Below are 15,589 nucleotides of genomic sequence, written 5' to 3'. Positions count from 1 at the left end.
TTGACTCCAAAGTCAATGTGCTTTGCCCCACACCACTCACCTATTGTGTTCCACGTGCTATGCCACACTCTGGAGATGAAGCTCTGAGAAAGATAGGGAGGATTCATGACTTATGAAACTTACAGTTTAGTGGGGGAGACAGAGAAGAACATTAATATTTTCCAGTTCCCTAATAAAGATTTTAACGAAGCGTTAGTGTTCAAGGTAAAAAACATATTGTATGTATTTGTAACTTTGGTTTTTTTCCTTAACATAGAGAAGGATGGTTCTCACCTGCATTGGGAATGGTGAAGTAAATGCATTATTCCTTTTTTTTTAAGTGCACTATTCCTAAACATGCTGTACACTGTGATGCATTGAAGTATCTGAGTTTTTATAAGCATATTGCAATTATGTGATCTTTGATTGTTACTTTGCAATAATGATAGCCAGATAATAACATGATTATGACAATTCTTGCTTCTGTTTTTATTAATCAGTAAGAGGTATGTAATTTTACTAAACTGAATTGGTGTAATTACAATCAGGAACAATGAAACTTGGAATTTTAATGAGCTTATGCTACCTAACTTGGTATGAATATTAGATTAATATTAGGGTTTCCCAATACTGAAATAAATGTTCTTATACTCTTTTTTTTTAAAAGATTTATTTATTTATGATAGACATAGAGAGAGAGGCAGAGACACAGGAGGAGAGAGAAACAGGCTCCATGCCGGGAGCCCGACATGGGACTCGATCCTGGGACTGCAGGATCGTGCCCTGGGCCAAAGGCAGGCGCTAAACCACTGAGCCACCCAGGGATCCCCCCAATGTTCTTATACTCTTACTGGTGTTGGGGTTGAGAAAAGCTGCTTTCATTTATACAAGCATTTAGTATGCAGCATTTCAAAAATATATACAGATTTTATTTTCTTAAATTCCCTTGAAGAACCTAAATTTTCTTAAGAACTTAATACTTTAGGAGTGCCTAGGTGGTTCAGTTGGTTAGGCATCTGACTGTTGATTTCAGCTCATGATCTCAGGGTTCTGAGATTGAGCCCCAAATTGGACTCCAAGCTCAGTAAGGAGTCTGCTTGGGATACTCTGTCCTTCCCTCCAGACTCTCTCTCTCTCTCAAATAAATAAATAAATAAATCTTTTAAAAACGTTAATATTTTAATGCAAATTTCAGAAGGGCATCAAACTTACTGCTTATGTAAGACAGATATACAACAAAAACATCTGGTTCTATAATCTAAATTTGGTGAATACTAGAGCTAATATTCCTGATACTAAATTTATCTTTAATTGGTTTTAAGAAAGTTCTTCAACTGAAATCTTTCTATATGCTCACAGAGAATTTCATTTATTTAGCTTTTTGAGGGTTACTGTTAAAGTTTCAAAAATAATACAAAAGATTTGAAAGTAAAACAAACAAAAATCCCCAACAGTCTAATTTTCTTTCTTCATACTTCATTTTTAAAATAGTTTAAAGGAGATTCAAAAAGCGTTGAGAGAAAAACCCAAATATTGATGTTATGACCTTTACTTTCTAAGTAATAAAAAATGTGACATGAGATTATCACGTAATCTTAGTATACCTCTATTGTCTCTATTGGCAATGGCACATAAGAATGTTAGTGGCAAAATGTGCCTTGGTTCACAGAAGTAAACTTTCCAGTTGACTGAGACTTGTACTTTCCTGCAGTTATTTAAGGACCTTGTGAAAAGCCTTTTAAATGTTAGCATTTTCCTTAATATTTATATAAAAATATTACCTATTACATAAGTTATTAAGACACTATTTTTGTCACAAAGTAACACTATACTGCCTCATGAATTTAGACACGTTTTCTTTTTTTTCTATAATCCCAAATATAACAGAGAAAGACAGTTTAGTCATGATATTATGGATAACCTCTTAAAATAGCTATCCCAAATGCAATTTATCCTTATGTTTGTTCATATTTGTATTGACTTTCACACAAAATTATAGGCTTTTCCTAAATTAAAATCAGTATAAAATAAGACAGTGCATCACCCAACATAAACACATACACATGTAGATAAACGGTTAAACACCATAGAGGTGTCTGGCCACCTGGAGTGTCATTGTTACTGAAGTTGATCATATTGAGCTTTTGGTTTTCCTGGCAGCTGAATTAAAAGAACAATGTTTTTGTCTAATAAAGGAAGCAAACACATTTGTCTAAGGAGTTAAATATTTTCTTCCAGCATTGAATCCAAAAAGAACTTTGCATGTGAGACTTTTTGTTTGCAAGCAATAAAGCATATTAGTCAATATCAGGTATCTACAAACTTTTTGTATAAAGAACCAGATAGTACATCATTTAGACTTTGTGGGCCATATGGTCTTTGTCTCAACTACGTAACTTTGCTGTTGTGGTGTGAAAAGAGTGATAGACAATAAGAAGTAAATAAGTGAATATTTCTGTGTCCCAGTAAAACTTTGTTTGTGGACACATTACTTTGCATTTCATATAATTTCAAGTGTAATGAAATACATTTTTCTTTTGATTTTTTCCCCCAACCATTTAAAAATGTAAAAGCCATTCTTAGCTTGGTGGCTGTACAAATACAGTTTTTTGGGTCAGATTTGGCCTTCAGGTTATAGTTTGATGACCTCTGCTTAAGATTATTGGATATTTAGTCAGATTGCACCAGATTTCTATCCTATTCAAAACTGCAGCATCTCCACCCCTAAAATTCTTAGGTACCTTCCCTGATTTAGCTTTCTTCACAGAACTTCTCATAACCTGAGGTATTATATAAATAGTTCACTTCTTTGTTAAAGAATAAGAATAATTCTTAGAATTATTAGAATAAATATTTCATGCAGGAAGGCAATTTGCCTCTTCCCCCCCCCCCCACTGCTAAGTAATTAGCATCTAGATAGTAATTGGTACATGGTGAGGGCTCAATAAATCTTTATTTTATCAATAGATATAATTCTGGGGTCATAAGGGCATATCAATTTGGAAAGCATTAGTATATAAAAGATTATCAACACCTAGCTATGATCATTCAAAATGACATTATGGCTAAGAAAGAGAAAAGAGTATAAGATCAAGCTTTGAGAAGCTCCTACAGGTAGATGTCAGGCAATGAGAAAGGACTAGAAAGAACACTGAGCAGTAGCTGGTGATATCAGATGAAAAGTGGAGATACTTGATTTTATGTAAGCCAAGAGAGAAAATGAACAACTGTTTTGAAGTCTTCTAAAAGGCACATAAAATAAAATGTGAAAAATTCCATTTATATTTTGCAACATGGAGCTTATTGGTGGACTTGATAAAAACAGATTTACTAGAGTAGTGGAGACAGATGCAACATTGGAGTGAGGAGGAGTAATGTGTAATAATTAAGACAGTGTGATTTTGGCATAGGGACAGTCAAATTGACATATGGTAATGGCATAAGATAATGAGCCTAAAAATTACCCAAACATATGGAAAGATTTTAGATGTGTCAGAGACAGGGGAATGTAGATCTGTGGGAAAGGTCAGACCATTCAATAATTATATCATTGGGATTAATGGTTAACCATATGGGAAAAATTTTAAATTTAATTTTTCCACCCCACAGCAATCAATTCTGGTCTTCAAAGATTTAAATATTAAAACCTGTCATTTTTTTCACAGAAGTAGAAAAAAATTCTAAAATTCATATGGAACTACAATGGGCACTAAATAGTCAAAACAATCTTCAGAAAGAACACACCTGGAAGTATCACACTTCCTGATTACAAAGTATTTGCAAATCTACAGTAATTAAAACAAGATGGTACTGACGTAAAGACATATAGACCACATAGAGCCCAGAACAATTAATCTTTGACAAGAATACCAAAGAACATAAAATGGGGAAAGGATAGTGTCATCAACAAATTGTGTTAGGAAAACTGAATATTTACACTCAAAGGTTGAAATTAGATCATTATCTTACACCATATACAAAAATCAACTCAAAACTAAAGATTTGAAATTAAGGCCTGAAACTATAGTACTCCTAGAAAGAAACACAGGGGAAGCTTCTTGACATTGGTCTTGGCAATGATTTTTTGAATAACACCAAAAACAGGCAATAAAAATGGTAAAAGACAAGTGGAACTACATCAAACTAAAAAGTGTCTGCATAACAAAGGAAAACATTAAAAAAGTAAAAAGGCAGCTTATGAATGAGAGAAATATTTGTTAGCACGACATTTGATGATGAGTTAATATCTGAAATATATAAGGAACTCATATAATTCAATAGTAAAAAAATAACTCAATTAAAAAATGGACCAAGGACTTGAATTAAACATTCTTCATAGAAGACCTACAAATGACCAGCAGATATCTGAAAAGATGCTCAACATCCCTAATCAGGGAAATGAAAATGAAAATCACATTGAGGTGTCACCTGGTGTCTATTAGAATGGCTGTTACAGTTAGAAAGAGAGAGATACCTGTTGGCAAGGATGTGGGGAAATTGGAACTCTTGTACACTAGCTGTGGGAATGTAAAATGGTGTAGCTGCTGTGGAGAATAGTATGCAAGTTTTTCAAAAATTAAAAATAAAACTACAGCGGTGCCTGGGTGGCTCATTCAGTTACGCGTCATAATCCCAGGGTCCTGGGATGGAGCCCCATGTCAGGCTCCCGCTCAGTGGGGAGTTTGCTTCCCCTTTTCCCTCTGTGCCTGTCCCCACTCATTTGCTCTCTCTCATTCTCTCTCTAATAAATACATAAAATCTTAAAAAAAATAGAACTACCATATGATCCAGCAATCCTACTTCTAGGTATTTATCCAAAATAATTGAAATCAGGATCTCAATGAGATATTTGCCCTCTGATGTTCACTACAACATTATTCACAACAGCCAACATGTACAAAAAATTTAAATCTATTGGTGGATAAATGGATAAGGAAAACAGTATACACATACAAAGGAATAATATTTAGCCTTAAAAGGAGGGAATCCTGCCATTTGTAACAATATCTATGAAACAGGAGGACATTATGCTACGTGAAATAAGCTCACAGAAGGACAAATACTGCATATTCCGTTTACATTAGGTATCTAAATAGTTAAATTCTTAGAAACAGAGAATAGAATGGTGGCTGCCAGAGACTGGGAGAAGGGGCAATGGTGAGTTGCTTTCCACGTGTATAAAGTTTCAGGTATGCAAGATGACTAAGTTCTAGAGATCTCTACATACTTGGAATACTGTGCCTGTGGTTAATAATACTCTATTGCACACTTAGACATTTGTTAAAATGGTACATCTCATGTTAAATGTCCTACCACAATAAGGAAAATAATATGTAGAAAATCTTTGATTAAATATATTTTTAATTTCTTAAACATGACACAATTTGACTAACAAAGACATATTAATAAATTTAATTTTAGTAAAATTAACACTTTGTTCATCAAATTATACCACAAGAAAAGTGAAAAAATAATCTACAAATTGGGAGAAAATACTGAAATATAATTAATCAGTAAAGGATTAGCCTCCAGAATATATAAAGAGTTCCTATGAATTAATAAGAAAAAGATAGATAACCCAGTAGAAAGATAGAAAACAGATAAAACAGACACTTCTCAGAAGAGGAAATACAACTGAAAAACATAATCTGACCTCTAGATTCCCATAATATAATCGTGGCAGCCAAACTTTGCTCACAAATCTTCTTCCCAAATCTTTAGACTAACAAAGAGAACAAATAAAAGTCACCCTTAGAGTATAGCTAAGCTAATGCTCATATAAGAGACAGGGAATAGCGTAAATATTTATACTGAACTGAACATTTTTTACATGTCCAAACCAAAAGAGTAGACTCTGGGATGCACAAGAGAGCTGGGAGTCAGGAGGAAAATATACAGAACAGATGAAGAGGATTGTGGTCTTAGTCATGATGGAGGTGGAAAACAGTGACTGGCATTCTGTGTCAGAAAGAACAATCCCATCCAGAATGTAAAATACTGAGGACAGGGCTGAGACTTAGTGGTCCAGAGTACATGCTTTTGTGGAATTGAGCAGGTTGGGGTGTGCTTAGGAGAAGAATAAATAGTTTGGGGAAGGCCATACTTCTGGGGAAAAGGAAAACCTTGGAAGACTGATGTTTTTCTTGGAAGCTTTGTGGTGACAAGCTGAAAGGAAGTGTCTGAAGAGAAGAGGATCAGATCCAAATTGTATTGTTTATGAAGAAATTGCACTTAACTGCTGAAACAGAGAAGGGTGCCTTTGAACTAAGCAATCTGGTAATATACAGAAGATTTCCCCCCTGCACTCTTGCATTTCTCACCTCCTCCTTCCCTTACACACAGAGGACTATTTACTTTTGCTGGTTAAAAAACATAAAAATGATAAAAAGTGGAAAAAGGAGAGTTCATATATAGATTTAGTATATAAAGATACTGGAAAAGAAATCAGAAAATAAAACTTTCAACATGAAAGCACACTCCTACAAAAAGCTATAGTACAGAAGAAAATGGATTTAACATGCAAATTAAGTTAAATATAGTAAAACAAGAAATTTAAGATAAGGAAGAACTTCAGTCATAAATCCAAAAAATGAGTGTAGAAAGAGAAAGAGAGCTAATCAAAGTCAGAAAATAAACAAAGGAAAAAAGATAATCTTGCAAGCAAGACTAAATTACAAGTGCCCACATTTTATCTTTTATTATATAATAATAGTTATAAGAAGATATATAGAGAATTAAGTAAAAGCAAAAAAAAAATTGATGAGGGATCCCTGGGTGGCGCAGCGGTTTGGCGCCTGCCTTTGGCCCGGGGCGTGATCCTGGGGACCCGGGATCGAATCCCACATCGGGCTCCCGGTGCATGGAGCCTGCTTCTCCCTCTGCCTGTGTCTCTGCCTCTCTGTCTCTCTCTGTGTGACTATCATGAATAAATAAAATCTTTAAAAAAAAAAAAAATTGATGAAACTGAAATACACAAAGAGATATACCATGGGCATACATGTATTAGAGAAGACAGGCATAAAGACCCAACATCTATTATATTCGTGCCTATCAAACATGAAATAAAAAGAACAGAACTGATGTTTAAACAGTTTTATAATTCAATAAAGCAACTTAAAACAAAACCCTAAACTACATACCTGGCCTACTGCATACTGGGGAATATGGACTTGTTATCATAAATTTCAGTGTATGTCCTATATACCTTGTAAATGTCCAGAAAATATAGTAGACATCCTAGGTATTGACAAGTGCCCATTTTATGTTCATTGTTTTAAAATAGAAGTATTTATCAGAATTGTGTGATTTATTTAGCCAAAGAGAGCTGAATCACAGATGGGGTTTTCATAGATAACATATAATGGGAAAGAATCATACAAAGTGTTTACAATAAGGAACCATAGAAATCTATGCTAGACATTTGAAAAATGAAGACAGGAGAGGTCAAATTGGTAGAGAAGGTGTTGGGGATGGTCAATAGCTTGGAGATCTTAGTGGGGTTAAGCAAGTGCTGCTGACAGTGTGTGTGAATATGATATTGGGTGTTTAGAGGCATTTACTTCTACAATGACTGAAATGTCCACACCACCAGTCTATAAATGTTCTAATACGGTGCTCCATGACAGTCTGTACCTTGTATCAGGGAATGAGCTTTCTTAGTCAGTCTCTCTGAAATAGAGAAACTTTTGAGAGGGCATGAGCTAAATGCAGAAAACGATTGCATTTATTATGAGAGTGAGTGTGATAAGATCAAAGGTCAGTTTGAGGAGGAGGAAGGATATAAGATTAGAAAGGTCAGGGCAGTGGATAGATGGCCATGTTGCTGTAAACTGATGAGGGTGTTGTCAGGTAGTTGGGTTTTACAAAAGGTGCCAGAGTCTGGGGATCTTTTAGGAAGTGTTTTCAAAAGGTCACCTGCTGTTATGAGAGCCATAATAGATAGCATTCTGAATCAGGCTTAGGGTCTGTAGTCAAATGTGCCTGACACTGTCACAAGTTGACCTGGGATAAATTTATGTTAATTATCTCTGTATCCAGAAGTAAAGGTATGTTATAGAAAGAGCAAAAGGGCTTTGAAGTCACCCAAACCATGGATCTGTTAATAACCTTTGTAAAATGGAAAGAATAGTACATACATTGTATAGATTTGGTGAGGATTAAATTGTTACCGTTGTTTCCTCTTTCAAAGTCTGAACCAATTGAATCTAAGGAAACAATATTGAAATCTCTGCTGAGCTGGGTTTGAGCCTTAGTAGTGGAATATTTGGTTTGCCACTCAGCGAAGAAAATTTTAGATACTGTGATTTTCATAAAAAGGCCTGAAGCCGCTCACCATCGTAGGAAAGATATCTTTTAAGTCACTTTATGCTTCCCCAGACTGTTGCTCATATCTCGTTGATAAAGTAGTAGAGGTTTTTTTGTTTGTTTATTTGTATTTTGGTTAAGAGATTTTAATAGATCAGAAGCTTCTGAAGATAGTGACCGTGTGTTGTTGTTGTTTGTCTACATCCAAAGACATAGCTTGTTTCTGGCATTCATAGGTGACCATTAATCAATGAGCAAATGAAATAGCAAACAATGACAAAACTGTTTCAGAGTGCTTTGAAGACCTCTGTGAACTTAGAGAAGGAGTTATTCCCTTTTTTTGGAAACTGCTCCCTTGGTGTATTAGATTAGATAACTTTTGCAAATCTAATATAAAGGATTCATTAAAGGGAAAAATAATAGTGTAAAGATTCTGTTGAGGTAGAAAACATCACCAAGGGCCAAACTCTGTCTAAATGAAATTTGCAAGAAAGTTTTGAAGTGTTCTGGGTATTTAAGAAGATGGAACTAGTATATTATAGATAACTCTGTTATAAAATGCAAGGTTGCACATTGATTTCTCAAAGCAAAGATTTTTTTTGTTAAAACCCTTGATGTGTTGGGTTGTGACTAATGCATTAGGTCAGAAATTTGTCATTGGGTCTGCTACCCTGGAGCAGAGGGACAAACTAAAATTGTCCCTGGTGAGATTCAGCTCATCTTACTGCCAAGCTGGCACATGTAGATCCAGGGACATGAACAGCTCTCCTACCAAGTGGCTTTCTCAAGTATTTTGGGCTTTATAAAAAGTAGCACTTAATAGAAGTGTGTTCATGGAAATGAACCCTATACCCTGTTATCAGTTTGTATTCCAGGGGTCCTGGCTGTTTGGAGGGCTCTTTGTCTCTTCCTCAAAAGAGAGAAACAAAACTTTTAGCTGTTTCTAAAAAGAAACAGTTTTTATTTTGAGGTCATTGTAGATTCACATGCTTGTAGAAAATAATACAGAGAGATTCTATATATACCCTTCAGCCAGTTTCTCTCATAACCAGAAAATTGACATTGATAGGAATCAACAACCTTATTCAGATTTCACCTTGTTTTACACACACACTTATGTGTGTGTGTGTGGTTTTATGCCAAACAACTTTATCACAAGTGTAGATTCATGTAGTCACCACCATAGTCAAGATACAGAAGAGTTCCATTACCTGGATCTCTTGTGCTACCCTTTTACTGCGTCAGCCCCTTCTCTCCCCACCTCCTTCCTGAATCCTGGCAACCACTGATCCATCTATTCTCTATCTCTTTAATTGGTCATTTCAAGAACGCTATATAAATAGAATCATGTAAACTTTTGAGATTAGCTTTTTTTCATTGAGCATAATTTCCTTGAGATCCATCCAAATTATTGCATGGATCAATGTTTGTTCCTTTTTATTGCTGAATAGGATGCCATGGCATAGATGTACAACAGTTTGTCCAACTAGTTACCTGCTGAAGGAAATTTGCATTATTTTCAACTTGGAGCTATTGTAAAATAGAGTTGCTATAAACATTAATGTACAGGTTTTTGTGTGAATTTACATTTTCATTTCTCTGGGCTAAACACCCAAGCATGCAATTATGGGTCATATGGTAAGCACATGCTTAGTTTTGCATGAAATCACCTTTCTCTTTTACAGAGTGGATGTATTTTGTATATACCCAGCAGTAGATGTGCAATCTAGTTTCTCTGATCCTTGTATCATTTAGGGCTATCATAATCTTTTATTTTAGATATGCAGTGATATCACATTGTAGGCTTAATTTGTATTTCCCTAATGGATAATAATGTTGAACATGTTTTCATGTGTTTATTTTTTTATCTGTATATTCTCTTCAGTGAAATATCTCTTCATGTCTTTTGCCCATATTCTAATTGGGTTTCTTCTAATGTTGAGTTTTGAGAGTTCTTACATATTTGAGGTATTTGTTCCTTGTTGCATATGTAATTTGCAAGTGATTTTTCCCCTCAGTTCATAGTTTATCTTCTCATTCTCTTCAAGTTTTATTTTTTCCTCAAGTTTTATAGTGTTACATTTAAGCCCATGATGCATTTTGAGTTGATTTTTGTGTACAGTGTGAAGTTTAGGTTGAATATTTTTGTTTCTTTGCCAATGTATGTCTAATTTCCAGTACCAGTTTTTGGAAAGACTATCCTTCCTCTGCCAATACCATACTGTCTTGATCAGTATCGCTATCTAGTATGTCATAACACTGGGTAGAATGATTCCTGCTACTTTGTTCTTTTTCCAATTCTTAGGTATTCCGGGTCTTCTACTTTGCCGTATAAATTTTAGAATAAGCTTGTCTATATCTTCAAAAAAGCCTTACTGGGATTTTAATAGGATTACATTAAAACCATAGATCAATTTGGGGAGAGACAAATTGACATATTTACTATGTTGGGTCTTCCAATTCTTCAACGTGATTTCTCTCCATTAGCTTAAGTGTTTTTTTATTTGTTCTTTTGTCAGCATTCTGTAATTTTCAGGATGTAGATCCTGTTCAGGTTTTGTTAGATTATGCCTAAATATTTCATTTTTAAATTATAAATAGTATTTTGTTTTTAATTGTGGTTTCCATATATTTATCATTATGCTTTACCTTTTTCTTTTGAATATTTACTTGGTCATCTCATCAACACCCTCACCTATCTGCTGCCTTTGATCTGCCCTGGACAGAAATTAGATCATGTGTGCAGTCTCTGGGACTCTGGTAGGGTTCCTTGAGGCAATAAATGATGTTCAGGGGCATCTGCTATGTGTAAATCCTACATGCTCTGTGACAGTTTTACTCCTATTTGTGGACATTTTTACTTACTGTGGTTTCCATGGCTATTTTCTGGATGATGACAATTGCAATACGTTTGATTACTGACATGTCTAGTTTCCCAGCAATGAAAATAATGGTGACAAATATCAATATAAGTAATACATAAACCAAAACTCATTTAGGGCTTATTTCCCCCAAAGTCATTTTAATAATGTCAGCATAACATGCTGGATCAAAAAGATGATAATTTGATTTCTAGGTTATGTAAAATACTAGTGAGTTTTAAAGGAATGTCTTAAACTTAAAAAAACACATATTTCCCTTGTGCTACTAAATAGGCTCATGCAAATAAGAAAAGTTTGTTTCGTTTTGGTCCTAAAAGTATTGTAAAATTTTTGTCACCGTAACAGCATACATACTATTAAGTAAACAATTAAATAGCTAGGAATGTTCACTGTTGTATTTAACAGTCTTATCAATAACATGGATACAAACTTGATTAGCATAGTAGATACTACGTTTAGTGATAGAAATTCACAACGAGGGGCACCTGGGTGGTTCCAACAGTTAAGTCTCTGGTCATGATCAGGTCATGATCCCAGGATCCTGGAATGAGCCCTGCATTAGGCTCAGCAGGTAGTCTGCTGCTTCCTCTCTCTCTGTCCCACCGACTACCTCCACCCAGCTTCTGCTCTCTCTCACCCACTATTTCTCTCTCTCAAATAAATAAATAAATAAATAAATAAATAAATAAATAAATAAATAAAATCTTTAAAGAAAAAAAATCACAATGATGTACCAATCATTTAAGAAAAGCTGCTTCCATTAGATGAAATGAAAAATAGAAGTTTCACTATCATAAAGTTGATTAGTTGTAAAATAGCCAAGTTTTGTTCTGCCTTTGTGTAGACTTTTCTCCAAACATTCCTTACTTATACCCTCCTCTGACCTGCTACATATTGCAACATGCTAGCCTTTCCCTGCAGTTTGTCTTGTCTTCCTGGTAAGATTGGCAGGCAACCTGCATGCAGGAACTGTTTGGAACAAGTTTTCAATGGTTCCATATATATGTTTCACATGTAATGAATGCTGTATACCAGTACGATGTAATTATTAAATGAGATAGGTAGTCATGTGTCTTGCAGTGTTCTATGCTGTAGATAGTGTAACTTAATTTTGACCAAATTTGCCTAATGTCAATATTTTTAGTGGCTGGGAATGGTGATGGTAATGATTTTCCATGAAGTATTTTATCATAGAAAGGTGCACATACACCCATACATCCACACATAACATGTACAAATCTTAGGCATAAAGATTAATAGGTTTTTATATATGTATATACCATATAACTGCTACTCAGATCAAGACAAATTTTTTATTGTCCTAGAACACTACTCTATGCCTTGTCAGGGCAATTACTGTGCCCTTCTGAAACCACCACTATTTTAAAAATTGAGATATAATTCACATATAAAATTCATCATTTAAAAATGAATAGTTGAGTTTTAAAAAACTCTAGAAAGTGGGATCCCTGGGTGGCGCAGCAGTTTGGCACCTGCCTTTGGCCCAGGGCTCGATCCTGGAGACCCGGGATCGAATCCCACGTCGGGTTCCCTGCATGGAGCCTGCTTCTCCCTCTGCCTGTGTCTCTGCCTCTCTCTCTCTCTCTCTGTGACTATCATGAATAAATAAATAAAATCTTAAAAAAAAAACTCTAGAAAGCATACTTGTACATGTAAATATTCAAATAACTATGCCCTTTTGTCTATTCCAGTGGTCCCAGAGAGCTAAATTCCTGAGGGTATAATTTACCAGAAAGCTCAGTCTGGATTTGCTATCCTATTTTAACTATATGTAATAACATAACAGACTTTACTCAATAAGAACATACTGATTAGGATCTAGTCTGATAAATGTCAGCATATTGGGATCATGAGTGGGAGAGCTTAGTGTTTTCTGAAAAGTTTCTGATGTTACAGTACATAGTTATCTTGCACGTAAACATGCCGATAGGTGTATATATGCACCATATCTGTAACCTGTGTATGAGTGTTAGAGTTGTGAAAAAACATTTCGGTGTGTTCCCAATTGTTTGTATATTGATATTTTGTTTTATTTCCTTTAGTTTTTCTTCCACTTAATAATTTCCTAATCTTTTCAAGACAACATAATTTTCTAGCAATTATTTTTTATATACTTGATTTAATCTATCTGTATACACACACATATATAGATGTATATGTGTATTGGCCTGTATATATATTCTTTTATACAATCAAATAATCAGATCTCAAATTCTTTGTAGAATTAGATACCATGTAGATGGCCGACGCATGTATCTTTTGGCTTCATTTACTACTCTGACTTCTTTGAACTATCTTTACTTTCTCCCGTTGTACACACACACACACACACACACACACACAAATATGGGTAGATATATTAAATTGCATAAATAATTTGAAAGAATGATGATGCACATCTTTAGGAATTTTAGTTTTCTCTCTCTACTGGAAGAAGACTAGGTTGAGACAGAAACTTTCATAATTACAATCATTCTAGAAATAATTGATTTGGCAGCTCTGATTTCCGTTTCTTTCATTTTCTTTAAGCAATAACTATCTGTTTAAAAGTACCTTTTTAAAAAGAAAAATTGTACAAAGTGTACAACATGATTTTTTTCCATATACATAGTGAAATGATTACTCCAATCAAACGAATTCACATAACCATCTCTTCACATAGTATTTTGTGTGTGTGTGTGATTTTTAAAGTAACTTTTAAAATTAAAGTATAATACTGGTATGTGGGAAAATTATATTATAAATGAACAGCTTAATAAGTTTTCACAAAGAGAACACATGTGTGTAGCCAGCACCCCAAAACCCCATTACCAGAAGCTCCCACCCATATTTTATCCAGGCATTAGCCAACTTTGTCCCTCCAGAGTAACCCATATCTTGACTTCCAGAACTATAAATTAATTTTTCCAGTTGGGGGATCCCTGGGTGGCTCGGCAGTTTAGCACCTGCCTTTGTCCCAGGGCGCAATTCTGGAGTCCTGGGATCGAGTCCCGCGTTGGGCTCCCGGCATGGAGCCTGTTTCTCCCTCTGCCTGTGTCTCTGCCTCTCTCTCTCTCTTTCTGTGTCTATCATGAATAAATAAATAAAATCCTTAAAATTTTTTTTTGTCAGTTGTTGAACTTTATATAAATGAAATTATGTGGAATATACTCTTTTGGGTCAGGCTCTTCTTGAACCAGCACTATGTTGTTGAAATTCATCTGTGCTATGTGTATGTTTCTTTTTTTCATTCTTGTTGATAACAGTCTGTTGTGTGACTATACCACAATGTAGGTATCTATTCTAATGTTTATGGATCTTTGTGTAATTTTCAGCTTAGACCTATTATGAATAGTGCTCCCACAAATGCTCTTGTTCATGTGTTTTGAGATACACACACACACACACACACACACATACACACATAGATTTGTTGAACATAGATGAATTTCAAAAACATAATGTTGGTTGAAAATGAACCTGACACAAAAGAGTACGTGTGTGTGTGTGTGTGTGTGTGTGTATACACATTTCTGTTATGCATAAACCTAGAAGTACAATTGTTGGGTCTCAGGGTGTGTATATATATATATATATATTCATATGTAAACATGTTCGTATATATATGTGTGTGTATATATATATATATATATATATATATATTCAACTTTTGTCAGTACAGTCAGGTAATGGAAGTACCTGTATTTATGTGAAAAGGACATTCTTTTAAAGAAGCCAGAACATCATTTGTCAGAGGTGACTTTAAAATGATCATTGCCAGATTGTTCCTGTGATTTACTCATCCTGTACTCTGTACTGGAGGCATGTATCTCCCCCACTCCTTTCACCCATTTTGCCCAAATCCCTATTTCTATTCCCTCTGAGCACCATCAGTTTGTTTTCTATATCTATAATTTTAACTCTACTTTTTATTTTTTGATTCCATTTATAAGTGGAGTCCTATGATTTTTCTTTCTCAGTCTGACTTATTTTAATATAATACCCTCTAAGTCCATCCATGTTGTCACAAATAGCACAATGTCATCCTTTTTTTGTGGCTCTGTAATATTCGTGTGTGTGTGTGTGTGTGTGTGTGTGTATACACCATATTTTCCTTATTCATTCATCAATTAATGGGCACTTAGTTTGTTTCCATATCTTGGCTATTGTAAATAATACTTTAGTAAACATAGGGGTGCATATATCTTTTTAAATTAGTGTTTTTATTTTCCCTGGATAATACCCAATTGTGGAATTATTGGATCATATGCTATTTTTATTTTTAACTTTTTGAGGAACCTCCATACTCTTTTCTACAGTGGTTCTACTAATTTACATTCCCACCAACAGTGTACATGGGTTCCTATTTCTCTACATTCTTGACAATACTTGCTGTCTCTTGTCTTCTTGATACTAACCATTCT

The 15,589-nt window shown here is 34.7% G+C and overlaps 1 protein-coding gene and 1 long non-coding RNA gene across 2 annotated transcripts in view; one reads left to right on the top strand and one right to left on the bottom strand.

The window, feature by feature from the left end:
- Positions 1–15,589, top strand: part of KCNH5 (potassium voltage-gated channel subfamily H member 5) — a 278,213-nt gene that overhangs the window by 179,163 nt on the left and 83,461 nt on the right. The window lies entirely within an intron of this gene.
- LOC140640072 (uncharacterized) overlaps positions 12,772–15,589 on the bottom strand; it is a 60,930-nt gene continuing 58,112 nt past the window's right edge. Inside the window, exon 7 of the long non-coding RNA XR_012036730.1 lies at positions 12,772–14,251. This is a non-coding gene — a long non-coding RNA (uncharacterized lncRNA). The remainder of the gene's footprint in view (positions 14,252–15,589) is intronic.

This window comes from Canis lupus, chromosome 9 (genome assembly GCF_048164855.1).
Source record: "Canis lupus baileyi chromosome 9, mCanLup2.hap1, whole genome shotgun sequence".
NCBI lineage: Eukaryota > Metazoa > Chordata > Mammalia > Carnivora > Canidae > Canis > Canis lupus.
This window is presented reverse-complemented; position numbering and strand designations above follow the sequence as displayed.